Raw genomic sequence first — 26,826 nt, forward strand, 5'->3', positions numbered from 1 at the left:
CGAGGCAACACCAGTTCTTTTTTTAATAGACCGCCTCTCTGACTCTGGCCAATATGAGCAGGCTTTTTACTAGAACACAGTGTAGCTTCGGGTACAGAACATGTATTATATAATTTGCATGCATAAAAAGCCTGCTTGGATTGGCTGAGTTAGAGAGGCGGTCCGAGCAGCCTTGCAGTGATTGGTGCAGGATCGAGTTGGAAAATTCGTTTAGGGGCATATCGAGACATTTTTTGGGATATACTCGGCGTATAAGACGACCCCCGATTTTCGGTTGACTTTTTTTTCGTTTCAAAAGTCATCTTATATGCCAGAAAATACGGTAATTGTTCCCTTGCCAGCCTGATTGCCCCTAACTGCCCTCTCCTGCAGGCCTGGTCCCCCCCAACTGCTTTCCCCTGCAGGCCTGGATTACGCCCCTAACTGCCCTTCCCTGCATGCCCAGTCGCCCGCAATTTCCCTCCTCTGCCAGCCTGGTCACCCTTATCTGCCCTCCCCTGAAGGTTTGATTGCCTCCAACTGCTCTCCCTTGCAGGCCTGATCCTTCCCAACTGCTCTCCCCTGCTGGCCTGATTGCCCACAATTTCCCTCCCTTGCAGACCTGGTGTCCCTTGCAACTGCCCTCCACTGCTGGCCATCTTGTGGCGGCCATCTTTTGTCCACATGGGAGCATCGATCTTGTGTGTTGGAGTAATGGTCAATTTGCATATTACTCTTTTATTAGCCTGGTGCACGGGTGCGAGCCTGCTGGTTTGCCCTGAAGAGTATCCTGGATCAGGGTAGTGGTTCCCTTGGGGTGTGGGGTGGCCTGGGAGAGGAGCCTGTGGTGGATTGCAGGCCAGCCACACCCCATAGAGACCAAAAACGGAGGCCCTGGTATCTGGGATTTATTTATCTTCTATAATTGAAACTTTGTAGCTTTGAATGGAGGCCAGAGCAGGCCAGGGCAGGTGGAAAGCTTGGCTTCCTTCATCGCCTGGGGCAACCCAAGCCTCCTGCTCTCTCCAGCTCCATGGCTGCCACCATTTTTGTTGGGATTTATTTATCTTCTATAATTGAAACTTTGTAGCCTTGAGTGGAGTCCATGGCCAGCCAGGGTGAGTGTGAAGTTTGGTTTCCTCCATTGCTGGGGAAAACCAATCCTCCTGCTTGCTCTGGGGCTGTAGGCACTTTGGTTAGGTTAATTTGCATACTTGCTCCTGATTGGCTGGTAGCATGGCTTGTGGGTGTATCAGAGGTACAGTCAATTTGCATATTATTCTTTTATTAGATAGGATGTGACAAAATAAAAACCTTAATTTTGTCTAGAATTTGGAATGATGGGCAAGTTTTCCTTTGTGTTCTTCTTTTCCTGTGTTTAGGAATGTTCTAGAATGAGCACAAACTCACTTTGTAATTGGGAGCACCCCCAAACAAAGCAAACAAACAAATGACCCAAAGAAGCTTAGATGTCAAGCCCTTACCCAAATGCCACCCATTCCAGAAGCCATCCTCACCAGGAAAGGCCTAGGAACTGGGCCCCCAGGGCTGACCCATGCCCCCAGGTCAGACACATTCACACATGTTTCCTCAAGAGCCTCTATGCTGGGCCCTGGGGACACTGCTGTCACCCAGGCAGACCTGACAGGCATCAGGACCACTTGGAATGCTCCAGACTGTCAGATGCCCAGCTCCCATCCATGGAATTGGAATATAAGGTGGAGCCAGAATGTGAGTCTTAACAGGCTCCCTGGAACTTCTTCACAGCCCAATGGCTCCTGGTGTTTGAAGACCACGGATCTAACGTAACGTGAATCACATGAGGTCTGAAAGCCCTGAGACATGATCTTCAAGGTCCCCTTTTAGATGGGAAATGGAGCCTGTGAGGGGAAGGGACTTGCTCAGTTTCACACAATGACTGTATGCCAGTCTCCCTTGGCCAACCAATAGGAGGAGCTGGACATTGAGTTATTTAGCACAGATATGGGGGAAAACTTGTTGCAAGTCCTGTGCAAAACATTTGGAGGTGGTCTTGGGCTACCTGGCTTGTTAGTTCTCAGGCTCTGCTTATTCTGTTTGTACACTGTGTTGGAAGACAGTCACCCAGCCTCTTGATTCACACCAATTCAGGCCCAGGCATCTCTCACTGTGTCCACTGCTCTATGCTGTCCCTACAGACCCCTCCCATCCCACCTAGCCCATATTCTTCTGCCAATGCCATCTTTTAAAAACACAAATCTGATGGTCTCCTCTTTTTTTCTCAAAACTTTCCTGGGTGTCTCCTGCCCTTACATAAAGGCCTAGTTCTTCAAGAAAGTATGCAAGGCAGTGACCTGGACCCTGCTGTGGTCAATAACCATGTTTCTGACCCAGCCCTTGTGTCCTCAAGTGCTCAACTATGTAGCCATCTCTGTGCCTTGTACATGCTATTTCCTGTGCATTCCATCTCCATTCTCCACTTACAAATTTAGACTTGGCCATATAGGCTCAGCTCAGATATCTCCTCCACTAAACTTTTCTGAGCCCTCCATGGGACTCCCAAGGTCTCCTAGTATTCATGCCCTTTTCCCTGGAAGTCAGTAGCTCCCTCCCATTCTGATTCTGGGATGTTACTAACTAGTTCAAGTAGTGGCCTGAAAAGCTCTAATGTGCTTCTTCTGCCCCTTGCATCACCACTATTGCCCCAAAGGCACCCAAGCTAGCCTGCCAGGGGATGAGACATGGAAGGCAGAGCCACATTGCTTCAGTTGTCAAACCAAGACCATTCTCACTAGCCAACAGCCATCCAGCTTCCAGATATGCAAGCAAGCCCAGCAGAGCCCACTTGCAATTGGGCTCAGATAGCTGAGCAAACGCTCATCGCCATTGCCACATAGCACATTTGTGGCGACACTTCCCTCCGTGTTTCCCTCCAGTACAGTGTGTACATTAGAGTGTAATGCCTTCTCTCCCAATAGGTTATGAGCTTCTTGAAGACAGGAAGTGCTCCTTACTCATTTTATATTTGTAATACTCAGCATGGGACCTGGGAAAGACAGCATGCTACCCCACCCTTTCCTTAGCACTTTGATAGCTGCTCTGGTCACTTCATAGTTCAAGGCTGCTTGACAATCCCTCAGACTAGCCCTTAGAATGTTGGCACCCTGTCTGCATTTGGGGCACACCACGACCACACGGCATAAGTTCCCACCAAGTGGTGTTACTGCATGGTTCCAGACAAAAAAGCTCATGCCATAGGTACACAAAATCTGCTCCAAATACTGTCATGGGCAATGGGACCAAAATGTGCTTGTTAGATCACCTCCACCCATCTCCTCCCACATTTATTTCTGGCGGTGAGAGAGCTGGATTGAGCTTGGACGCAGCAGTCCAGACTGCTCCCCCTAATGAGCTGGCTGGAGATGAGGTCAGACCCCACCACCCTACCTCTGGGCCTTCTCCAGGCTCTGGCCACTACCCCTGAAATCCGATCTGCGGCCACCTGGTGCAGGGTGTTGATGGCAGCATGGTGGCTGGGGATGGATCACAGGAGGCAGTGGACCTGTTGCTGAGGACATTGCTAAGGCAACAGGCACTTCCTCCCACATGGCACATGCCTTGGATGAAAGCATCCGTGTCAAGCTGGAACGCTCTGCTTTCCTCCTCTGGCGGCTGAGACACACAGACCTCCTGTGACCACACCCTGTTGCTGCACACACCTGCCCAGTGCTTCTCAGGGCAGGCCTGGCCCTGCACCTCTTGGCGTGTGATGAGGTCATCAGCTCAGGCACCCAGAAGACATGCCTGGAGGAGAAATGGCTCCCTTGGACCTTCTCAGCCACACGAAGTCATTTCCTCAGTCACGCGGCCCTCATGGAGCCTGGAGGTACTCTAGTGAATGAAGCACTTACAATCTGCAGGGTGCTAGGAACAATTCTGGCAGTAGAGAGTGCTGGCTAAATGACACTTGGAAAAACATAGTTAGTCCTTAACTTTTCTTGATTGGAGCTGGATGGGACCTTGGGCGTCATCAGGTCCAGTGATTTTCCAAACCTTTTTTAGCCATGGGATCCCTTCTTTGTTGTTACTGTTTTCCAGAGGAGTCTTACTTGGAATTCAAAATGTGAAGCAGATAAAAATATTTTAGAAACTTCCCTGATTGACATAAGGGAGGCAGGCTCGATCCTGAAGTCCTGCTATTTCAATGTCCCCTGCAGCAGGGACTCCCAAAGCTTCTCCATGGAACTCATGGGTACCCTGGAACCCAGTTTGAGAACCACTGATCATCCTGTGCCCTCAACACATAGAAGAGGAGATAGAAGCCCAAAGTGGGCAGGATTGGGGCTCACCCAAGCCACACTGTGAGCTGGGGTAGAGTGGGCTCACACCCCAATCTCCTGATACCCGGCCCAGAATGCTATGCAGTCCCTTGGACCTCTGGGGCAGGACTTCCAGCTGTCCACTGGCACAGTCCATGTTCATCCTGAACACATGGCCTCTCTATAGGAGACCACCAGCAGTGTTAGTGTCCCTACTACAACAGGACACCAAAGAAGCAGAGAGAAAGGACAGGCCCAAGGCCACATAACTTGTAAAGGAAGAGCTAGGATTTGAAGTCATGTCTGTCTGGCTCCAGAACAGGTTCCCAACACCAGGACTTCAAAGAAAAATGTGCTCCATCCAGAGCATTCTTGGTGCTTCCAATAGACACAGGGAAGCTACACTCATTCATCCATTGACCAAACATTTACCTGCTGCTGATTCTCTACAGGGATCTGGGATTGGTGAATTAATTGGGTGTGGTTTTCACCCAAGTGGGGCTCATTTTAGAGACAGATTTGCCAACTGGCCGTGCCAGTAGAGAGTGGGTAAGTGGGCCCTGTGTAGAAGCACCACCTTGCCTCCCTCCCATTCATCCTGAATTCCGGACCTGGCCCAGCTCACAGGCTCCTGGGCCTTGGTGCCTTCTGCTCCCGGCCACTTTAGCATAACATCCCCTCCTCGCCCGGAGCCTCAGTGGCCCACTCTAGGATAATGTTTATGATAAGGCTTTGACATGGAATAACAAACACCAGGTGAAGGCTAGAGCCGCCTTGCTCCCCTTGGACGTCTGTGTGCAAAGGCCCTGCCACCAAGCGCCCCTAAGCATCCCGCTGGCCCCCCTCGCCAGTGCTCGCCGGTCGGGAGCTGGCCTGCGGCGTCTGCTGAATGTAGCTCGGAATTTAAACACATCTTCAAACACGGGCCTAGGATGGAGTGAGGCAGGCGCCAGGAGGGTGCGGACGGGTTTATTGTTGCAGATTAGTCTAGTAAACAGTCCTGAAAGGGCTGAGATGGTGAACACTGAGGCCTTGTGTTCACTTGACGGCTCAGCAATGTCCTTCAGAGAGAAAGGCAGCAGGGCCCTTTGTCAGGAGTGTGTTGGGACCTGGGGCTCCTTTGAACGGGCTGGGCTCTCAGGCTGGGGTGCGAGTGGGCGATGAGCACTTCTCACAGGGAAGTCACAGCAAAGGCCTCATCCGCTCAGCGATGCTTATCGAGCACCCACCATGTGCCAGACCCGGCTCTAGGTGCTGGGGACATAGGGACAAAATAGACCAAAGCCTGCCTCATTGAGCTTACTTGCTGGGGGGACATGGAGAATAAAACAGAGAAGTAGCAAATATTAATATTTTGAATGTTAGAGACATAGCAATGATTCCACTGAACTGGAAGTTAAGTTTGCACTTTAGCCAAGGGCTCCTCATGCCTCTGGATCAACAGGCAGAGAAGGGAGTCACTGTGCTGGCTGGGGACTGATCCTGACTACCGAGGGAGCTGGATGCCAACCTCAATGGAGTTAAGGAAGGGTGTGTGAGCACAGAAGGTCTCTTAGGACATCTCAGTATCACCACACCCTGCCCTAACAAGCTTCATTGAAAACTACAACACAATCCAGGCAGGATTATGGATGGCCCTGAACCCTCAGGAATCAAGACCTGGGTTAGCTTGCTAGATACAGAACCAACTAAGGTGCTTTTGGGAGGCAGAGGGAATATAGAAGTGGTAAGGGAAGAATGGGGTTTTAAGTATAGGCTCTGACCATGTGACTGGTTACAGGATCAAGGACCTTATTGTCAGGACTATTTCTTCCTTATTTTGTAAACAATGTGTGTGCAACATTTTTTGTTTTCTTTTTCTGTTCTTCTCCCCCATCATGTAATGTCAGAAATATTGACTTTATATCATAGTATTTAAGTACTATTGACTCTACATCATATATATGTAGGTTATGGGACATCAAGCAGAAGAGTAAACAGCATTCTGGGAAATGAGTGTCTTTTGGTTATACACAGGATCATGACATCAGGTCAGGTGGAATTATGACCTTCCTATTGTCTCTTTTTGGAGATTAAGTATGGTTTAAGAATATGGTTGCCAAGAAACCAAGATGGCGGCATAAGGTATACACCTATATGTGCTGCCTCTCACAACCACACCAAAATTACAACTAAAAGACAAAACAACTATCACCCAGAACCACGGGAAAGCTGGCTGAGTGGAAGTTCTACAACTAGAAAGAAAGACAAAAGCACATTGAGACTGTGGAGGAGATGCAGAGCTGTGGAAAAGCAGAAGTATGGAGGTGCGCGCGAAGAGGACTGGCAACTGAGGACGCAGTTGTCTTTTTCAAGGGAGAGAGAGACACAAGCTCCCAACTGCTCTGAACTCCAGTTTCTGGCGAGACTCTGGGGATCCAGACTCCTATGGGGAGAAACTGGACTGTTTGGCATTGGGTCTGAAAGTGAGGGTGCTTTCTCGCAGATTAGCATGCAGGAATCATTGTTTATTGCACTGGGGTGCGGGACTCGGAGATGTGGAAATGCATAAACCACTGAATGGCAGCCATTGCTGTTTGCCATGCCCTAGTCACAGGGCCTAGTGGTTCCCTGAAATCCTGCCCCGCCCAATTTACGAACCAACCCAAACTGTGTATAGTGGCTTTTGCATATGAATGGCCTGCTCTATTGCAACTTAACCTAATAAACTGCAGCTGGGTTAACTCCAAAACTTTCAAACCCCAAGCAAAGAGAAGAAATCTGCAGATTTTGCTGTATCTCCTGCTGGGTGGCCTCAGACAGTAGCTGACTTGCACCTCCTTGAAGATCCAGGGGCCAGTGTACCTAGTGGTCAGTGTGAGAGGACACCAGATTTCAACTCTTCACATCCATAAGCGATACACTCAAGAGGCAGACTCAGTGAGCACCAAAGCCCCACTGAAGCAAGTCCTGCCCCATAAGGGTGTGTTCAGCACAGCAGTTCTTCCATTATAGACACAGATGATCCTCACAGCCAATTGGACTGAAGGTCAACTCCTCCCAGTGTACCAATAGCAATCAAGGCTTAACTACAACAAGACTGTGCACCCAGCCCACAAAGGGGTGAACCCAAAGTGTCCACCTCAGGTGATTGGGGAGGCTCAGCCACTGGGCCCTATAGGTCACCTACCACACAAAGCCATTCCATCAACACAGGGAAGCAGCCAAAATGCAGACAAAGAAACATGTCACAAATGAAAGAAATAGAGGAAAGCAAACTATTGGATATAAAGTTCAAAACCACAGTTATAAGGTTACTTAAGTATCTTCTAGAAACCACCGAGAAACTTAGTGAGACCTTCAAGGATCTTAATGAGAAGCCAAAAAAGTGGAAAAGGACCAGTCAGAAGTTAAGTATATACTGTCTGAAATAAAGAATAATATACAGAAATCCAATAGTAGATTAGAGGACCCTAACAATCAAACCAAAGATTTGAAATATGAGGAAGCAAAACATACCCAATCAGAAAAACAAAAAGAAAAAAGAAGAAGAAAAAAAAAGTGAAGATAGTGTAAGGAGCCTCTGGGACAACTTCAAGCATACCAACATCCAAATTATGGGGGTACCAGAAGAGAGAGAGCAAGATACTGAAGACCTATTTGGAGAAATAATGACAGAAAACTTTCCCTACCTTGTGAAATAAATATACTTATAAGTCCAGGAAGTGCAGAGAACCCCAAACAAAAGGAATCCAAAGAGGACCACACCAAGATACATTATAATTAAAATGCCAAGAGCAAAGTAGATAATATTAAAAGAGATAATATTAAAAGCAGCAAGAGAAAAACAAAGAAGTACCTATACAACTGTCAGCTGATTTCTTGTTACTCTCTTCTGCAGGCCAGAAGGGAGTGGCAAGAAATATTCAAAGTGATGAACAGCAAGAATCTATAACCAATATTACTCTACCACTCTACCCAGCAAAGCTATCACTCAGAATTGAAGGTCAGATAAAGAGCTTCACAGACAAGAAAAAGCTAAAGGAGTTCATCACCACCAAACAAGGATTATATGAAATGCTGAAGGGTATTCTTTAAGAAGAGGAAGAAGAAGAAAAAAGGTAAAGATAAAAATTATGAACAACAAATACATATCTATCAAGTTAATCTAAAAAATCACGTCAACAAAAAATCTGATGAACAGAATAAACTGGTGAATATAATAGAATCAGGGGCATAGAAAGGGAGTGGACTGACAATTCTCAGGGGGAAAGAGGCTTGGGGAGTGCATGAAGAGACTGGACAAAAATCTTACACCTGGATGAGGACAGTGAGGGGTGGTAAGGGCAGAGGGTGGAGTGGGAATTAGGTGGAAGGGAGCTATGGGGGGGGGGGAAGAGAACATCTGTAATAATCTGAACAGTAAAGATTTATTTAAAAAATAAAAAAAAATAATTGAACAGATTAAAAAAGAAAAAGGATATGGTTGCCACATTGACAAGGATGGACTTGTGATGTTAATTTTGTCAACTTGCCTAGGCCATGGTACCCATATATTTGGTCAAACATTGTTCTAGATGTTTCTGTGAAGATATTTTTTTAGGTGAAATGAACATTTTAAACCAGTAGACTTTGAGTAAAGCAGATTATGCCCCATAATAATTGAATAAGGGAGGGCTTCATCTAATAAATTGAAGGTCTTAACAGAAAAAGACCAACTTCCCTCAGGGAAGGGAATTCTGCCTACAGACTGCCTTTGGACTTGAACTTCTTTTCTCTTGAGTTTACAACCTGCCTTGATGATTTTATACTTTCCAGTTTCCACAATGTGAGCCACTTCCTTAAAATATATATGTATTCGAGTATCTATATATCTATTCATCCTATTAGTTCTGTTTCTCTGGGAATCCTGACAAACAGAGTGTTTGTATTATGTAGAGAAAAAAAGGCAGAAAAGGAGTGGAGAGTGATGAGGGAAGGGGGAACAGCAGGTGCAGAGGCCTTGAGATGGTAAAGTCACCTGCATAAGGTCTCACATTGGAGAACTGGAGCAGGGATTCAAACACAGGTTGAGCTGACAGGCTGTGGGTTCTTTCCGATCCCCCTAGGCACCACCCACCAAGCCACCTTCCCCCACCATTGGTGGGAAGAACAGACATAAACAGAAAATGGGGGCCAGTGTGGGAGGCCCATATTCTGAACAGTGAGCTCCAAAGGAGAAGGGGTGCTAGAACCTTAGCCCTGGGGCCTGGTCAGAGCTGACATAGGAGGAGAGGAACATGACTGGAAGATGCGCACCTCCCCCCCCCCCCCCCCCCCCCCCCGCCCCGCCCCGCAACACACACACTGTTTTCACTCTTTCAGACCCTCATTTGTGCCAAGATTTTCTTCCTTGCTCTGCCTCTGCCTGGAACCCTCTTTCCACCCTCTGGTTCACCTGCTGCAGAGGCTCCTTCCTCAGAGAACTTTCCCAGCCCATGCACTGGGCAGGCTCCTGCCTAATGCCCCCAAAGCACTGACACTTCTTGCTTCATTGCCATCCATGCTCACCCTTCCTGCTTCAAGGGGACACTTGAAGGGCAGGCAATTCATTTGTCCTTGTGCTGTTTGTCCAGCAAAGAGCACAGTGCCTGACCTACATAATAAAGGCTTCAACAATATTTTAGAAGGAATTTGAATAAATGAATGAATGAAAGCTGAATGAACCACCCTTTCCAAATCCCATCCCAAGCAGTTCCCTGTGGGGACCCAGTGTCTCCAGGGTACAGAGCGGGAGAGCTGAGCCCCCTGGATCCTGGGCCACTCAGCCTGTCAGCGTCCTGGGTTGGGGAGGAGGGCAGTCTACCTGGCAGGAAGCCTTCCCCAGCTGGGGGGACATTTCCTCAAAGGTCAGAGCCCACCAGACTCTGGCTGAGCTTTATTTATTTATTCTCCTTGCCCCATCGGCAGCACCAAAGCAGTGCTGACAACTTCCCTGCTTCCTGCTCAGTATTCGAGTCTCCAGGGCCCATGGCACAGAATCCTGTCTCCGGATACTGTGCTACTAAGCAGCGGGCATCCAAGTAAACACAGGTTTCCTGGAGCTTGGACTGGACTGGGAGGCAGAGCGAGGATCTAGTCACCATCTGAATCGCCACCAGGAAGCCCTGGGCAAGTCGCTCTTCTTCCCTGGGCCTTGTTTTATCCACCCACGAAAAGGATCAATTCACACCTCACTGAACAATTGTTTATTGAGCACTTAGGTACCCAATATTGTTCCAGGACCCGAAGGCAGAGCAGTAAACACAACAAATAAAGCTCCCTGCCACAAAGGAGCTTTTATTTGCTGGAAAAAGCTGGCAACAAACAAAAACAAGTAGTAAAACATCTATGTTAGAGAATGACCATTGCTAAGTCACGAGTACAGAAAGTGTGTGTGTGTTGGAGGGATTGACATCTTAGATACGATATCCAGGAAAGGCACAGGGAAAAGTGACACTTGAGAAGGGATCTGATGAAGATGACATAGGTGGTCCTGTGGGTATCCGAGAGAAGAGTATTCTGGGCAGAGGAAACAACACGTGCAAAGGCACGGAGGCAGCACGGGCCAGATGGGCGTGGGGAACAGAAAGGAGGCAGTGTGGCAGGAGAGAAGTGGGGGAAGGGGAACTGATAGATGAGATCTGTCTCGGGCAGGAACCCAACAGAGAACAGATGGTGCTTTGCCAGTGACGTGAGTTCCAGTGAAGGAGCTTCAGCTGAAAGGGTCATTGAAGCGTGTTTAATGACGGGAATACTCACAAGAGTGTGTGTGGACAGGGCATGGGGGGGCAGGAGGAATAGCAGTAGCAGGAAGCTTTCCTGCCTATAAGCCTTGAAGCGAAAGGGGTGGGTGGTCAGGAACCTGAACCTGACCAGAGTCATTGCCTTCAGAAGGCAGCATCACTCTCCCGCTCCCTGGTCTGGACCACAGCAGCCTGCAGGTAGGAGGGGGCTGGTGGGGGCATGATATGTCTGAATTGTCTTCCTCTCCTGCCAGTGCTTCCCATTGGACTTGGAATAAGGGAGTCCAGGTGATGTCACATCAGTTCAGGGCTCAGAGCAGGTCTATCTAGGGAGGCAGCGGGGATTTCCAGGGCACAGTCAGAGTTTGGCAGGGTGGGCAGTGGGGGCACATCCTGTGGGGCCAGTGGTCTTGAAGGCCTTTGCCTGCACCCTGAGTGAGCGGGAAGCCCGGGAGAGTGTGAGCAGAGGCCTTCCCTGGTGGCTGTGTCAATATGGAATCAGGGAGGCAAGAGTGAAGCCAGGAGATCAGCCTGACAATGAAGGCACCTCTGTCTTCCTCCTAAGGAGGAGGAACTGAGCACGCTCCTCCCTTCCCCTCACCACAGCCTATCCCCAACCTTCAGCCACAACCCGAAGAACCATTGACTTGGCCTCTAGCACAGACGTTCCCCGCTCCGGGGACGCCCACCCATTGGAGCCGGTGGTGCTGGCCACATCCTCCATCTGCCCTGCAGTGTGGGCTGGCTGGGCCCTCTGTGCTTTCCTGGGCGGGCAGCGGAGGCTGACTCACTAGCTTTTTTTCCTTCTTTTCCTTGAATGCCTCATTTCTCCACCCAAAGACCACCCTTAAAGATCCCAGCTTTCCTCTTCTGTCCTTCAAGTCATGCCAGGAAATGCTCATAAATCCTGAGCCACCCACATGAGGAGATTAGCATTCTGCTGGATAGGAGGCTGATAGCTGGGCTGGGTCTGGGTGGGAGGGGCAGGCCCAGAAGCTGGGTCTCTAGGAAAGGGTTTTACGTGGAGTCTGCCCTGTTGGAGGAGCCCCTTGGATTTCTGTTCTAGGAACAAGTAAGCCTGAGGGAGGCTGCAGCCCCAGATTCTGGTGCTTCAGGTTCTGACCCAGTCCAGTTGTGAGATCCACTCTGCAGGCTGCAGGATGCCCCTGGAACTCGAGCATGTGAGACCGTTCCCCAGCTCTGGAAGTCATGCTTTGAGCCCAACATTTAGCAGTGACATCTCATCAACTCATGATTTAAACCATCTATGGTTCCAGGCACTTTGCACTTGGAAGCTCATTTATTCTTTATAGCAGCCCTGTGAGGCCAACATTCCTGACCCCATTTTGCAGACAGGAAGAGCAAGGCTCAGAGAAGGAAGTGACACCCCATGCTCTCCCATTTCTGGGGCTCCGTTGCCTAGGGTGTTAGCTCTGCCCAGGCTTAGTGCCCTGAATCCTCCCTGCCCTGGGTGTCAACTATTTGACACCTATATGAATTGCTTTTGCTCTGCAGGAACCACCTCTGATTATCTAAATTGATTACACATTGGGCAGGAGAAAAAAAGAACAAATTATATCAGAATGTCCCAGAGAATCACCTGGGCTGACCTCTTCTCAGTTATAAAGCTTTGAGGAACTTCAAGGTGGTGGAGGAGATGGACAGAGAAACAGGTGAGTATAAAACCAAGTGATACGTTACTGATAAAAAGAAAAAACCCCAGGGGTGTTCGGTTCTTGAGGGCCTGTTCAAATACAGCCTGGGAGTCATGATGAAATCAGGCATAAGCTGGGCTGTGCAGGATGAGTGGGGTGGAGAGGGATGCATATAGGTAAAGGGACATAGAAGTAGATGGTGTGTTTCAAGAGGTGTCAAGAAGCAGGCCAGGAGCCGGAGAAGGTGGACTTGGCCCCTCTCTAACCCAGACAGCAAGCTAATCCCCAGTGGAGACTGAAAGAGATGGGGACCCATGGATGAGCAGATTAAGAGACCTATGGAGGGGTGTCTACACTGTAGGCGATTGGGGGGCAGTGGCCCTGGTTACCATCATCATCATTCTTATATGAAGTGGCTGCACCCATTGGTTGAAGGAGTGTAGTTTTATTTTTTCTGCTGTCTCAGACCTGCCTGCTGACACAGCTGCCTAGACTTCAAAAGGCAAGTCTCCATTTTCATTTGCAAAATCAGTATGAAATTCCTAGAGGGCTTGTCTAATTCCTTCTGGTCTGACCACACAGCAATTACCAATTTGCAGGGTGGCGGGGGGAGTCTCAGGCCCCGCAGTAGTGTGGGGACCTCCGCTCTGCCTGGGACCTGGGCGGCAGCCAGGAGGATGGGATTGGAGCACGCACCAGGTGGCCTGGGAGGGAAGCGAGGGGCTGGCTCCGGGAGCGTGTGCACTCCGTGCTGGTGAGTGACATCGTTTGTCTGCTGAACCACAGGCTACCAATGCTTCAGAGATGAGTGGTGCATAGCAACAGAAAGGGCAGGGCTTTGGCCCAGGTTCAAATCCATGGCCCTGCGACATGCATGCGGTGTGAAGTGCCTGGTCTGGACCTTCTAGTGATATGCTGCTATGAGAACACGGGACTGGCCCTTCTGCTCTCTGGGCTTCAGTTCACCCATCTGCCAAGTGGGGAGAATAATATTTCTCTTCCCTGCCTAGTGAGCTGGCATTCTAAAAACCTTGTACCCTCCTTTCTCATGGTATTTTTTTTAAACTACATTTTATTGATTTTTTAGAGAGGAAGGGAAAGGGATAGACAGAAACATCAATGAGAGGGAAACATCGACCAGCTGCCTCTTTCACACCCTCCATCGGGGATGTGCCCGCAACCAAGGTACATGCCCTTGACCAGAATCAAACCTGGGACCTTTCAGTCCACAGTCCACTGAGCCAAACTGGTTAGGGCTCCTCATGGTATTTTTTAAAATATCTGTTCCATAAGCAGCAGTGGGATGGCTCTGAGGAGCCAGCATGTGTGGATTGGGTTCTCATTCACTCCTCGGTGTTCAAAATGGAGCAGTTCCAGGCCCTGTGTTGGGTGCTAGGGCCACGAAACCGAACGCACACAGTTTCTATTCTCAAGGAGTTCAAGGTCAGGGGTGAGTGGAGCAAAGGAGGAGGTACTTAAGGAAGACTTGCAACAAGATGCTAATATCACTCATGTCACTTATCACTCATGAGAGCTGGGCTTAGGGATGGACACAGAGGAAGGACAGACCCATGCTTCCAGGGAGGACCACATACAGGATTCCTGGCGGAGGTGATTGTTCAGGGTTCCCTGATAGGACCATGCTGAAGAGCAAGAAAAAGAATTCCAGGAGTGTCGATTCCCATGCAAAGGCTGTGAGAAGCTGGCAAGTTCTGGGAAACACAATGATTCCTGTGGGCTGAAGGGCAGCATGTGGCTGGTGGAGGGCATGAGATGGGATTGGAGCTGGGAACAGAAGTGGGATCCAGAGCTCAGACTTATCTGAGGGACCACGGGAGCCACTGACATTATGAAGCAGGGACTGACCAGCCAGGCTTTCGGTTCAGAAGCTGCCCTCTGGCTGCTGTGTGCAGTGCAGAAAGGATGAGGGAGCAAGGACTACAGGCAGGAGACTGTGTTAGCCCTCTCCAGTCCAGGAGAGGTTGGGAGACCCCACCTGAGCCTGGCGGCCTTGGGGATGTATGGAGGAAGTAAAGGCTGGTTCCAACGCCAAATCCTTCCTGGCTTGGAAGTTCTAGAACCTTGTAACTCAGGGCTCCGAGGGTCTCTCCTTGCACACACTGCCCTTTCTTTCTGCCCTGAATTTCGGGGTTGGGCCCTCACCCTCTTTTCCTCCACTACGGAAAGCCTTACACCCTACACAGAGGAGCAGCTGGTCAGAGGAGGAGCAGGTCCAGGATGGGAGGAAGGAAAGAAGACTGTGTGGGCCTGGCACGGGACCCATGGCCTTGGGAGCCAGGGGTTGGAAGCTCTTTCAGGAGGACATCAAAGGAAACAGCTGGATAGAACTCGACCTCAGAGACAAAACTAAAAGCAGTCCCACCGTCTCCTGCTTTTTTCCTGTTCAAAGTCATAGGAGACACTTCCTGGCGGCAGGATGGGAGCGGTGGAGACTGACTCTGCCAAGAGAATTTCAGGCCCAAGGGAGTCCTGAGAGGACGCTGAGGCCCAGAGACCGCAGGAACGCGCCCCTGGCCACACAGCAAGCTGGGGGTGCAGACGAAGGCAGGAATGAGGCGTCTGTCTCCTCTCCTTGGGTAGCTGTGTCTCCTATGCCCCTAACCCTTCCTTACCCCCACCAGAGGCAGGACAAATGTTTTTAGGCCTGAGGCAAAAGAATGTGGAACTGAAACCCGAGCCTGGGGTCTTGGGAAAAGAACACAGAGCAGTTTAGACACATTCTGGATGAGCACAGATCTGCTTACACTGCAGATGGGAAATCCTCAGGGCTATCCAAGGCCTCCTTGCTGTGCCTGTCGGACCTGGGAGGGCAGGCTGAGCGGGAGCTGATGGGAGCAGAAAGAGAACTCAAAAAGTGCTGGTTAAAGGGCCAATCGGCTTCTAGGATCCACCATGGGCAGAGGCCTGCTCAAGCCTCTTGCCTGCCTGCAACCCTCTCACGGGGGCCTCAGGCCCGCGCTGGCATTCCACTGCCCTGCCTGGACTTGCCACCAGGGCCCTGCCAGGTCAGGGGCAGGTGTCCTTACTGGCCCCCACTGGTCCACACCCACACATTGACCCTGCCCACCTGGAAGCTCACCTCCTCTAAGAGGCCCCCCCCCCCTCAGCTCCAGTCCGTGTCTGTCTCCTAGTGGGAGCGTGTGGGATTGGGAGAGCCCATGTCCAAAACCAGGAGGTGTGCTTTTCATAAGTGGATGGAGGGGGCACTCTGGAAGCCCTGATGTGGGGCCAGAAACTGCAGTCCAGGCTTCCAGCTTAGGCGTTTCTCCTGGGGGCCCGTGTTGCAGATACAGGGCAAAGGGCTGTGGGTGAGTGGCAGGGAGCTCATCCCCTGCCCGCAGGCCCTGCCATAGTGAGTACAGATGTGACTGTGGAAGCTTCTCCTTGCCCTGTCCTGACATCTCCTCCTGGAAGCTGCATCTTCCGTTGGAAGAGCCAACCTGCTTCTGAGATGGGCCTCTGTCCCTCTGGAGATGAGGGCCCAGCGCCTTCCCTGCCGCTTTCCCTCTTGGTCACACCCAGGCATCAGCAGCTAGAGACGGGCCCTGGGAGGTTAGCAAGCCTGGGAGGCTCCCCCTCAGCTCCTCAGCCCCCCTTTGAAGGGGATCAGGTTCCCCCACAAACATAATTGAACAAAAATATGAGAGAGAAAAGGTCTTTGTTCTCCCATTTACAGCGTCAGAAAATATGTAACAAATTAGCCGTTTATGAGGTAAGAGAACAGGGTTGTGCGCTGCGGCCGGGAGGCAGGGCCGCCGTACAAGGGGGCCTTTCAGCGCTCTGCGTGTGGGGGCAGCCAAGCCGGGAAGGACGGGCTCTGCCCCAGGCTGGCCTGCCTGCAAGCACGGCCTGGCACCGGCAGGACGGAGGGAGGCCCCATCTGACCCCCTGGCTTGGACTGGGTGAAGCCTGGCGAAGAGAAACATGGCGCCAGTCAATGATGAATGCAGCTCTTGGACGGGGCCAGTGGCCGGCGCGTGGAGCTGGGACCAGAGGCCTGGCTCCTAGCGCTGCCTCTGACAGGTTCCCTGGAGTGACCCTGTATGATTTCTACTCCTTCTGGGGACCTGCTTTTCCATTGCTAACAGGAGGACCTAGCTCACAATATCTCGGGGTTCCTTGGACACTCATCTAACTGCAGTAAGCCTGTGCGGCGCCCCAGCTGATCGCCCCGAATCTTAAGAGATGGGGAGGCGATTCTTGGCATTGCACCGGCTTTCTCTCTCAAATACTTTTGATTCTTCTTCTAGAGCTTGATCAAAAATTCCAGCTAAAGCATCCAACACAGGATGTCCTTCAGGCCAAGGGGAGGGGACGTAGGTAGAACCAGTGGTGGGGTGGCTGGCTGAGCAGGAGTCAGGCGCTCAGCAGGGACATGGGAGAGCACCTCTCTTCAACCTTGTCCTGGCCTTTATTTGCTCACTAAGGTGCCCAGAAGAGCCAAGGGCTGGGCTGAGAGCATGTGGCAAGAGAGTCTCTGGGTTATCCAGTGAGGTGATTCTGAGAGCTGGGATTGAACAGCTTCCGACTTGACCTCTGACAGTATCGCTGAACGAGTCCATCTCTTGCATTCGATGACTTTGGCATCTCACTGTTTGGAATTTCTGATTCTGAGGTTAGACCCTGTGTTCCTAGGGCCTGCATTTCGCTAAAACGAGGGGTGTGACAGGTCCCCAAGGCCCTGGATACCTGCAGGGCGGGCTTCTCCCCTGCAGCCATGGTGTGGGACTCTCTCTGGAGACACAGCCTGGGCTCCAGCCTGGCCGCCTGCACTCTCCTCTCTGGTTGCACAGGGGCAGGAGGCTCATGGCCCGAGCCTCCTGGCAGATGCTGGTGAGATCACGGGTCCGTGCCAGTCCGGTGTAAAGCATCCCCGAGAAAACGGGGTGCCGGGCTTCAGCATGAATATCCTGAGTGTTCTATTTGCAGTCACAAACACATCGCTTTCCTGGATCTGATTTTATTTATTTTGATTGGATCTTAACAGTTCTTTACAAGGTTGAAACTGAAGCCGCCTGGGGACCTCGGGAGACTTGCTAAAACTTCAACTGCACCCAGTTTAGCAGAGCGACTTGAAAGTCAATCAGCGGCGAGGGACAATTCGCCTCATTATTTCCAGTCCTGGAATTTGGCAGCAGATGGAATTCTGGGCCTGGCGTGGACGCGGTGCGGGGCGAGGAACATAGCAGGGTCTGTCGCCCAGGTATGTCAGTGCAGGGCCTAGGGCTGGACGGGCTGATATTCCCTGGGAGGGTAGGTGGTGCCAGGAAGAATTTCCCGCCAAGGGCAACAAGGGTGACAAGGCCCTGACCCCAGGCTTAAGGCTACCCATGTGAGTCAATGTTTTAGACTCAGGATCCCTATCATCCATGTGGGGCTCTGGGGAAGCAGAGGTAAGATGGGACATAGCTGCTCTCCTCCAGGAAGCAGACCAGAGATGGGGGTAAATTCTAACAGGGGCCAGGCCCTGGGAGCACACAGGAAGGAGCACCTGAGGCCGAGGCCTCTCCATGAAGCCTCACTTTCTGGGTGAGGAACACTTGGACCCCCTGACTTAAGATGGTATCTCCGCTCCCCATAGACACTCCCCTCCCCCACTCCCACCTCCATTTACTCCGCTGTACTTTCTAACTCCCAACTCACCATGCTAGTTACTCATTTATCACATCTCCTCCCACTATGGTAAGACACTCTGTAAAGGGCAGTGATGTTTGTTTGGTTCACTAATATCTTTCCAGCCTCAGCACATAAAATGTGCTTAGTAAATATTTGTCACATGAAAGAAGGGATGAATAAATGAACCTGTGGTATTTTATTACCGACTCCTCTTCCCAGGCCCCCTGAGAGTCTGTTCTTGCAGCAGCAGGGAGGTGGTACCTGGGGAGAAGGGATGGTGCTTACATCCTAGCAGGTCAACTACTCACTTAACAGAAGAGCTCAGAGAGGGGCGGGGGCCTGCCCAAGGTCACACAGCACAGGAGCATATGCTTGGACAGACCTTAAGGCTGTGCCTGTGGCTCTGTCTGCTCCCAGAGGACTTCTCCGAATTTGCTGTGGCCCCAGGAAAGAGGCCCTGCAGGGAAGGGGGACCAGAAACCCTCTGAGAGGCCAGCAGAGGTGTGCAAGGTGGGGTCCCTGGCTGCTGGGCCTTGTTCTTGCCCATTATTGTTACTCCCTCCCCATGTAGGAGTAACAATAATATGCCATCTATTACATACTGAGAACTCTGAGTACACATACACAAAATCTCATTTAGTCTTCTCTTAAATTCTATGGTAATTATGAGTAGCTGTGTTTGACAAAGGACAAAACTTAGGCTCAGGAAGACCGAACAACTTGCTGAGGTCACAAAAGTGGTTGGGAAGTTTTGATCTCAGCGTGCTCTCTCCTTCCTCCAGGTCTTTGTGCCTCCGCCCTAGGTGTTGGTGCTATTTTATGCTGTGTTGTGTGTGTGGTGGCCTCCCTGCTTGGCACTCCTTCCCCTCGCCCATGGCTCCCCTCCGGCAGAAAGTTGCCAAGGAGTCCAGGGCCCTCTGTGTGTGAGTAGCTCAGTCTGAAGCATTAACTCACATGGGTCACTCTCACTCACAGGTGCTATTGGTGGCAGAAAGCCAGGCATCTGAAAAATGGGTCTAAGAAACCCCAGTGCTGTTGCAGGGTCGCAGGGCCCGGAGGAGCCTGACTCAGCCCCAGGACTTGGCTTTGGGAACAGGAATCACAGCTCCAGATCTCAGGAGCGGAAGGAACCCGCTTGTTCACCAGGCCTGCGGGCATTCTGGCCTGTCCTTGCCTGGCAGGCACTGGGGGCTGAGCCAAGGTCCACCACCACTCCAACTTCCAGAAAGTGCTTTCACACAACAGGCCCCTGCCTGCCATCTTGGGTCAGCCCGCAGGCACTTTGTGCGCTGGGATTCTGCACGGCTGCAGAGGGTTGGAGCAGGAACCGTCCTGTGGGTCAGCCCTTCTCCAGGTGGACGCCCGCCTGGAGAGCCAGTTCTCTCAGCACCAGCACGGATTCCAGACCCCCCAGCCCTGGCCACTCTCTCTGTACACCCTCCAGGCTGTCATCATCCCTCTTCAAAAGCAGATGCAGTCACTGGAGAAGGAAAACATTCTACAAGCGTTGGAACAATGAGGTGCCGCTGATTAACTCTCAGCCAACCAGAAAATGTAATTAACCTCCCTGTCCAACCCGGAGCACTGGGTAATGCTCTCTCTCTCTCTCAAACCTTCCCACACAGACGCACACATTCATGTGCATGTGCACATGCACTCGCACACCGCTGAGCTCCTGCAGTGTCTAATGTAGACACACATCTAGATGGGTCCAGATCCCCAGGCACACACTTAGTCACACTCACGGTCATACATAGTCACACACACACACACACACACACACACACACACACACACACCACACATTCCTCCAGCGGCAATCCTGCTCATCCCTTGGCCTGACCCATCTACCATGCATTGTCCCAGTCTCCTTCCTCCTCCCACAGTGGGCTCACTCTGGGGAGAGGTCTTTCCACCTTTCTCCTCTGGGCATCCACGAATCCCCAAAACGAGGCTGTTGCTTAGGTTTTTCTGTTCCGGTGTGGAGTACAGCCCCCACCCAACTATCTTGGGCTCAAAAGGCCCCTTTCAGTACACCCAGCACTGAGCTACCTCATCACAGGCAGGGGGGCGGGGCCCAGGCAGAGAATCTGGCTGTGGAATCCAATGCTACTCACTCAGTAAGCTTGGGCTGGTCCCCGGGTCTCTCCAGGATATTTCCTCATCTGTAAAATGGTACCGTCTTTCTTGCAGGGTTGCTGACAAAGTTAGGAGTAATGTACATACTATGCTTTTCATTTCTAACTCTTTTAATCCCCTTAACGAACTTACAAGAGGGGTGCTATTTTTAGCATCCCCATTTTGAAGATGAGAAAACTGAGGCACTTAGGGAGTGAACAGCAAACACGACTGTGTGGTTATCATAGCAATGCCCCTTCCCAAGTAGCTTTTACAACAGCCGAGGGTCAGGAAGCCAATGCTAAGACACTCTTGAGCACTATTTGCCCCTGGTCCAGGTGGTCCTGTGGGAGCAGGCTATGTCCCCCTGAGCATGTCACGCAGGGAGCACAAGCCTGGGAAGCCCTATAGGTCCTGGAGTCAGTCCACCTGGCCCACGTTCCCTTGCTGTGAGGCCGGCCTTGCTGTCCTGTGCCATGTGAGGGTTGGGGCTGGTGGTGGGCAAGCTACCCTGACGATGTTGCCAGGGGCTGTGCTGTCAGCATCTCGTCTTGGACAGTTCTAGGGAAGCTTGCCCTGGGCACAGGACTTGGGAACACCTGGTCTGGATGCTTGGTCCTCCCGGAGTCCCTCCAGGGTATCACCTACTCCTTATCCCAGGGCTGGTCCCCTTTCACCTGAAGGAACGTGACTGAGGGACGTTATGCTGGCAAGGCTTTTGGGAGCTGAGTGTAAGAGGGGGCTGGCCTGGCCCAGCCAATGGTATGACGAGGTCTGGTGTCACTCATGTGTCCCTTGGGCTGCTGTCATTCACCCTGGGACTGCTCTCTGGAGACCAGTGCAGGCCTGGAAGGCAGGAGCCCTGAGCACACATGGCAGGTGGCAAAAAGCCTGCCATGTCGGTGTAGTGTCAGCTCGTTTTTGGAGCAAATGCTCTGAAAAATCCCATCCTCCGACTTCACTTCCAGGTGGAACCAGGGCCTCGCTGGCCCAGCAGGGTCGTGCCCAGGTCACTGCCTGGGGCTGGAGACTTTGGGGGCAGGGGAGAGCCCTGGGAAGCCCCTCCTGATTTTCCCGCCCTGGAGCACAGGCCTCTGCTTGCGCTCCCCCTGCAATGACACTCAAGGCTTCAGGGGAGGGCACTCTGGGAGGCAGGCCTGGCCTGGCTCTTGAGAGTGGGAGCATGCTAGCAGGTGTGGCGGGAGCAGGGCCGCCACTTGTCTGGGAGGAGAGAGGGAAGCCTCGTGCAGCCTGAGGCTGGGCTGGTGGGAAAGAGGCCTCCAGCCCCGCAGGACCACTGGACAGGACTGTGGAGGCTTTGCCACAAGGACCAGTGTGAAGGCAGCAGAGGCCTGCAGGTCTCCTAGTCTGACCTCTGGGCTCTCGTGAGGTGGGGCAGGCCTAGAACTGAAGCCTGTGAGTCCCAGTCAGAGCACCGTCTGCTGGGAAGCTATGTAAGGTGTGATGTTTGAGGGGCTCCAGGAGCCCCCCACTGGCAAGAGGATTCCTTTGGGTCTGACTGACGTGGCACACTGCTCCCTCTGAGGATGTAGGTGTCTGCTAATGTAGCAGCTCCATGCCACCTCTCAGGAAGTGGGCGTGTCCTGTGGGGGGTGTGAAGGGGGGGAGCATAGTCCATGCTGCTGGCCCTGGAAGGGATGTTGGCAACATCTTCCTTCCTGCGCCTGAATTTCCTTGTCTTTGCAGACAAAGTGGAGGCTGTTAATCCCTACCTCCCAGGGTCACTGTAAGGGTCAGTGACACACATGGGAACCACTGGGCACAGGGACTGACATGCACAGGGTTTTGGCTAGGACCGTGGTCGGCAAACTGCGGCTCGTGAGCCACACGCAGCTCTTTGGCCCCTTGAGTGTGGCTCTTCCACAAAATATAATACCACGTCCTGGGCAAGTCTATTTTGAAGAAGTGGCGTTAGAAGAAGTTTAAATTTAAAAAATTTGGCTCTCAATAGAAATTTCAATCGTTGTACTGTTGATATTTGGCTCTGTTGACTAAAGAGTTTGCCGACCGCTGAGCTAGGCCCTCCCTGCTGGGTGTGGGAGGGAGTGGGCAGCCCCCACCAGATTGGCTGTAACTGGGAAACAAGGGGCTGCAGGGCCTGGTCAGCCCATGGCCACACATTGTTCCTAGTCCTCTTCTCTTTCTCCTCTTCCACCTGCCCGCAGGCCTGCCTCTTTAGGCAGTGCAGGTATGCCAGTGCCATTCCTGTCAGCATTGCAGAGGCGGGGCTGGGGGTGGGGAGCCTTCAGCACTATTGGCCCCCCTCAATGTCCCACAATTCAATTGTTCCTCAATGACTTTGTGGTTATCACATGGGTGGATGAGGGTGCCCTCCCCATTTCACAGATGAGGAAGCTGAGGCCCACAGAAGTGCAGTAAGTTGCCCAGGCATACAGCCCACCCAGGAGGCGGAGGAAGTGGCACTTCTACTCCTGTGTGCCTGCCGCGACCATGCCCTGTTCCCTCGCTCCTCACACTTGCTGGAAGCAGTGGACACTGGCAGAGAAGGGCTGTGTGGGAGAGAGGTCTCTGAAACCAAGAGGTACAGCACAGGTGCAAGTGACAGGATGAATTACTGAGGGTGACATTGGACCTTTAAGAGTTTCTTTCCTTCCACTTTGTTCCATTGTTCCCAGGCCCCGGAGCCTGTGGAGCAGCTAATCACGGGCAGTTACCGCAGTGGCACATCATAAACAGTCTGTAAAAGGCCCAGGGAGCTCAGCTCGCAGTGCACAGAGCCAGACAATACCCCCTCGCACACATACACATGCACGGACACACATGTACATTCACATGCACACATGCATATACACATATGCACACACACATATGAAGGCACACATACATTTACAAGCTGCCCATAGGAGGAGGCACAGCCCTGGGATTGCTGTGTCTTCATCCCAGCCACAAGCCTCTGTGAGGGAGATGGATGGCCAGGCCTGGAGGATCTCAGACTCAGAGAGAGGGATGACTTTTCCACGGACACAGGGCAGGCTCTGGGTGGACTACGGACTGGACGTCTTGGTTTCAAAGACCAACATGAGCAGGAATAAAGGCTGACCCCGCTGGGATTCCCAAAGCACTTCCAAAGCTGATTTCTCATTAATTCTCACAGTAGCTGTCGTGAAAATGCAGAAAGTGAGGCACAGAGGAGAGAAAACCACAATCATCACCAGCCCCGGTGCTGTAAAGACCTTCCCATAGCAAAAATCTGCCCTCATTGCCTTGCTCCAAAGGCCACTGTAGCTCCCACTGCCCCTTTCCTTCATGCTTGAGCCCACTGTTTTTAAGACTCCCCCCTATTCTCCCACAGTACTGATCCAAAAGGCAGTGGCCTGGTCAGGAGTCTCCTAAGACACGGTTCTCTTTCACACCTCCATGCTTGTGTGTAAGCTCTTCCATCCTTCCCTCCTCCCTCCCCCCCGGAGATTCTCCCACTCTTCTTCACCTGGATTGAGCAGCCATTCTTTATGGGTTTGCACTGAAGAATGCTTGGATCTCTGGGATTGGATGCAAAACTCTGCAAGGGCAAGAACACAGGGCTCCAGTCACAGTGCCAGGCACCCAGCCTGGTGCAGAGAAGGTGCACAGAGAGACTCTCATTTCTGTGAGCACGAACCAGCCTTGCAGGAGGCACCCTCTCTTACCTCCTATGAGAGGACTTCCTACAGGTGCAGGGAGCCCTGAGTGGCAGGAGGGGGGGTGGGGAAGGAGAGGAAGGGTGAGAGGAGGGTGGTAGCTAAGCACTAAGTGGGAGAAAGCTGCTGAGTGCCCAGCATGTAGCTCCAAGCCTTTCTGAGGCTGTATCGGTTTTGTGGGGCCTTGGCTGGGAGTCAGGAGCCTGTTTCTTGTTCTGCCTCCACCACTAACTTGCTGTGTGGCACTGGACAAGTGCCCACCCTTCACTGGGTCATGGTTTCCTCATCTGTTCACGGACATAGGTCAGAGGGCATAGGTCTCTACCACAGAATAGAGACCAGGTCTGTGTGCTCATGAGCACATGCTGGGTGCCTGGCAGATGGTAGGCACTCAGGACACACTTGTTAGCTCACCAGGAGTGATTCTCAGTGGGGAGGCTGGGGTGTCAGACTCTTGCTGGGGGCTGGGTGGAAGGTTGCCTGTGCTCTGAAAATAAAGCAGCCCATCCGGTGTGGAGCGGCCAATGGTGGGCTCCCTCCTTCACACATGGGCCTGGGCATAGGGATGGGGTTGGCGCTGAGCCCAGACTTAATTGTGGTTGAAGGAGAAACACCTATCTGTCTTGCCTGGTTGTACCATAGCTTTTGGCTGTGGTATAACTCATTACATATACCATTTTATTTAAGATAAAGCATAGTTAACTCATGATATCTAGTGTATTTTACATACGTAATTTATTTCAAAATATATATTTATGTTGAATAAGTAAAAGAGGGTCTGAGATGTTCATGTTGAATTAGGAACCATGATGTTCAACATGCAGAGAGCGGAAAGACACCCTCTTCTCCCCCCGCACCCCCAGGAAGGGTCGCTCTGAGGAAGACATTCCAGTGGAAGGTGGTGTTCAGGAAGCCAGTGGGGTCCCTGGTTCTGTTTCTGTTCTGGCCCACTACACGCTGGGAGGCCTCTTTACCCTGCTGTCTCGTGGGTCCAACATCCATGCGGAATCAGGGGAGTCTGGTGTGTGACTGTGAGGTGAGAAGGGGGAGGGGGCTCCAGGACCCCTGCTGGGGCTGCTGAGGGTCCACCTGAGCTTCCTCGCCCCTTCACACCATCCACTCAGCAGGCTCCCCTGAGGCAGGCTCCAGCCCCTGAGGACAGTGGGCATGTGGTACAGGAGCCCAAGCCCAGGACTCTCAGAAACATGAACGACCAAGGACATCCCCAAGCAGGTAGTTTGGTTTCTCAAACCAACGGTTCGTTTAGACTCTAGAGCACACGTGTCAAACACAAGGCCCACGGGCCAAATCCGTCCCGCCAGGCCTTGCAATGTGGCCCGCACCGCGCTGTCATCACTGCACTCCGCTGCCTTTCCATCACAATGACAGTTTATGACTGTTCAGTAAACCATTCGGCCCGCGATTTAGGCTGGATTTTAGATTTTGGCCCCTTCTCTGATTGAGTTCGACACCCCTAGTTTAGACTCTAGAGCACATGTGTCAAACACAAGGCCCGCGGGCCAAATCCGTCCCGCCAGGCCTTGCAATGTGGCCCGCACCGCGCTGTCATCACTGCACTCTGCTGCATTTCCATCACAATGACAGTTTATGACTGTTCAGTAAACCATTCGGCCCGCGATTTAGGCTGGATTTCAGATTTTGGCCCCTTCTCTGATTGAGTTCGACACCCCTACTCTAGAGCATCTGCAAGTGCTCCGCAGCCAGGCCCCTGAGTTCGAATGCCTTGTCGCCTCCTCCGTCTGTGTGGCCTGTGGCAGGTCCCTTGGGCTCTGCTCTGTATGTGTGGCCCTTAAATTGCCCAGGAAGGGTGGGGTAGAGAATGCCTAAGAGCTCCTGGAAGGCCCGGAGCCTGAGAGAAGCTCTCCTGGGATCCCAGACGCCCCTGCCTTGCCTGGTTGTAGTGAGCTCAGGTCTCCAGCCCTGAGAAAACAAGGGCAAACTGGGAAGGGGCCTATAGGGAAAATCATCCCAACAGCTACTTAGCGCTGCTCAGATGGGCACGGAGCCCCAGCAGGGAACACCCACCAACACTTTGGCTCACAGTGCGATCCCTCCTATTTTAATAGGAGGCATTAAAACAAGTGATTGACTCAAGCTGGGGCTGTTACCACCTCAGGACAAGACAGCCTCTTCAAAGGCTGGTCAAGAGAGCTGGATGCTGGGCCATAGGAGGTGGGGGGGGGGGGTCCTGGCAGGGTCACAGGTGCAGGGACCTCAGGCAGGGCCAGAACCCAGCACCTTCATCGCCACCCCTCAGCTAGGGTTAAGCTGCCGTCCTCTGTGCATGCCTTCTTGTCTGTGACACACTATCAACATGCGAGCAGTGCTGGTGGGACTATGGAAGATAATGGTTTCCTCTGATGCCTACCTAGGACAGGAGCCCTGAGAGGAGGATGACTGGCCCACGGTGGCCCAGAGAGGGCCTGTCAGCATGTCCCTTATGCTTGGACAAGCATAACTTGGGTTTTCAAATTCTTCTAAGAAGCTAATTTTAAAAATCCCAGGGGCAAGACACAAAGAATGTGCTGGCGTCTCAGACCCAGGCTGCCCACAGAGCCCTAGATGGCCGCGAGGAGAAGCCTCTGGGCAGTTCCGCAGGAGCCCTCCGCGGGGCTGAGATTTGGCAGAACCGGAGGGAAGTGAGAGGAACTCGGGAGCTCTAGGGAATAGGGACTGGAACTCAATTCTCACACAGACTCAGACTTGTAGAGGAATG

The 26,826-nt window shown here is 52.0% G+C and overlaps 1 protein-coding gene across 1 annotated transcript in view; it reads right to left on the reverse strand.

Annotated features, from left to right (window-relative positions):
- Positions 1 to 26,826, reverse strand: part of TRABD2B (TraB domain containing 2B) — a 199,213-nt gene that overhangs the window by 37,353 nt on the left and 135,034 nt on the right. The gene's annotated exons all lie outside the window — the stretch shown is intronic.

The sequence above is a fragment of the Pipistrellus kuhlii genome, unplaced genomic scaffold (assembly GCF_014108245.1).
Source record: "Pipistrellus kuhlii isolate mPipKuh1 unplaced genomic scaffold, mPipKuh1.p scaffold_m20_p_2, whole genome shotgun sequence".
In the NCBI taxonomy this organism is placed as follows: domain Eukaryota; kingdom Metazoa; phylum Chordata; class Mammalia; order Chiroptera; family Vespertilionidae; genus Pipistrellus; species Pipistrellus kuhlii.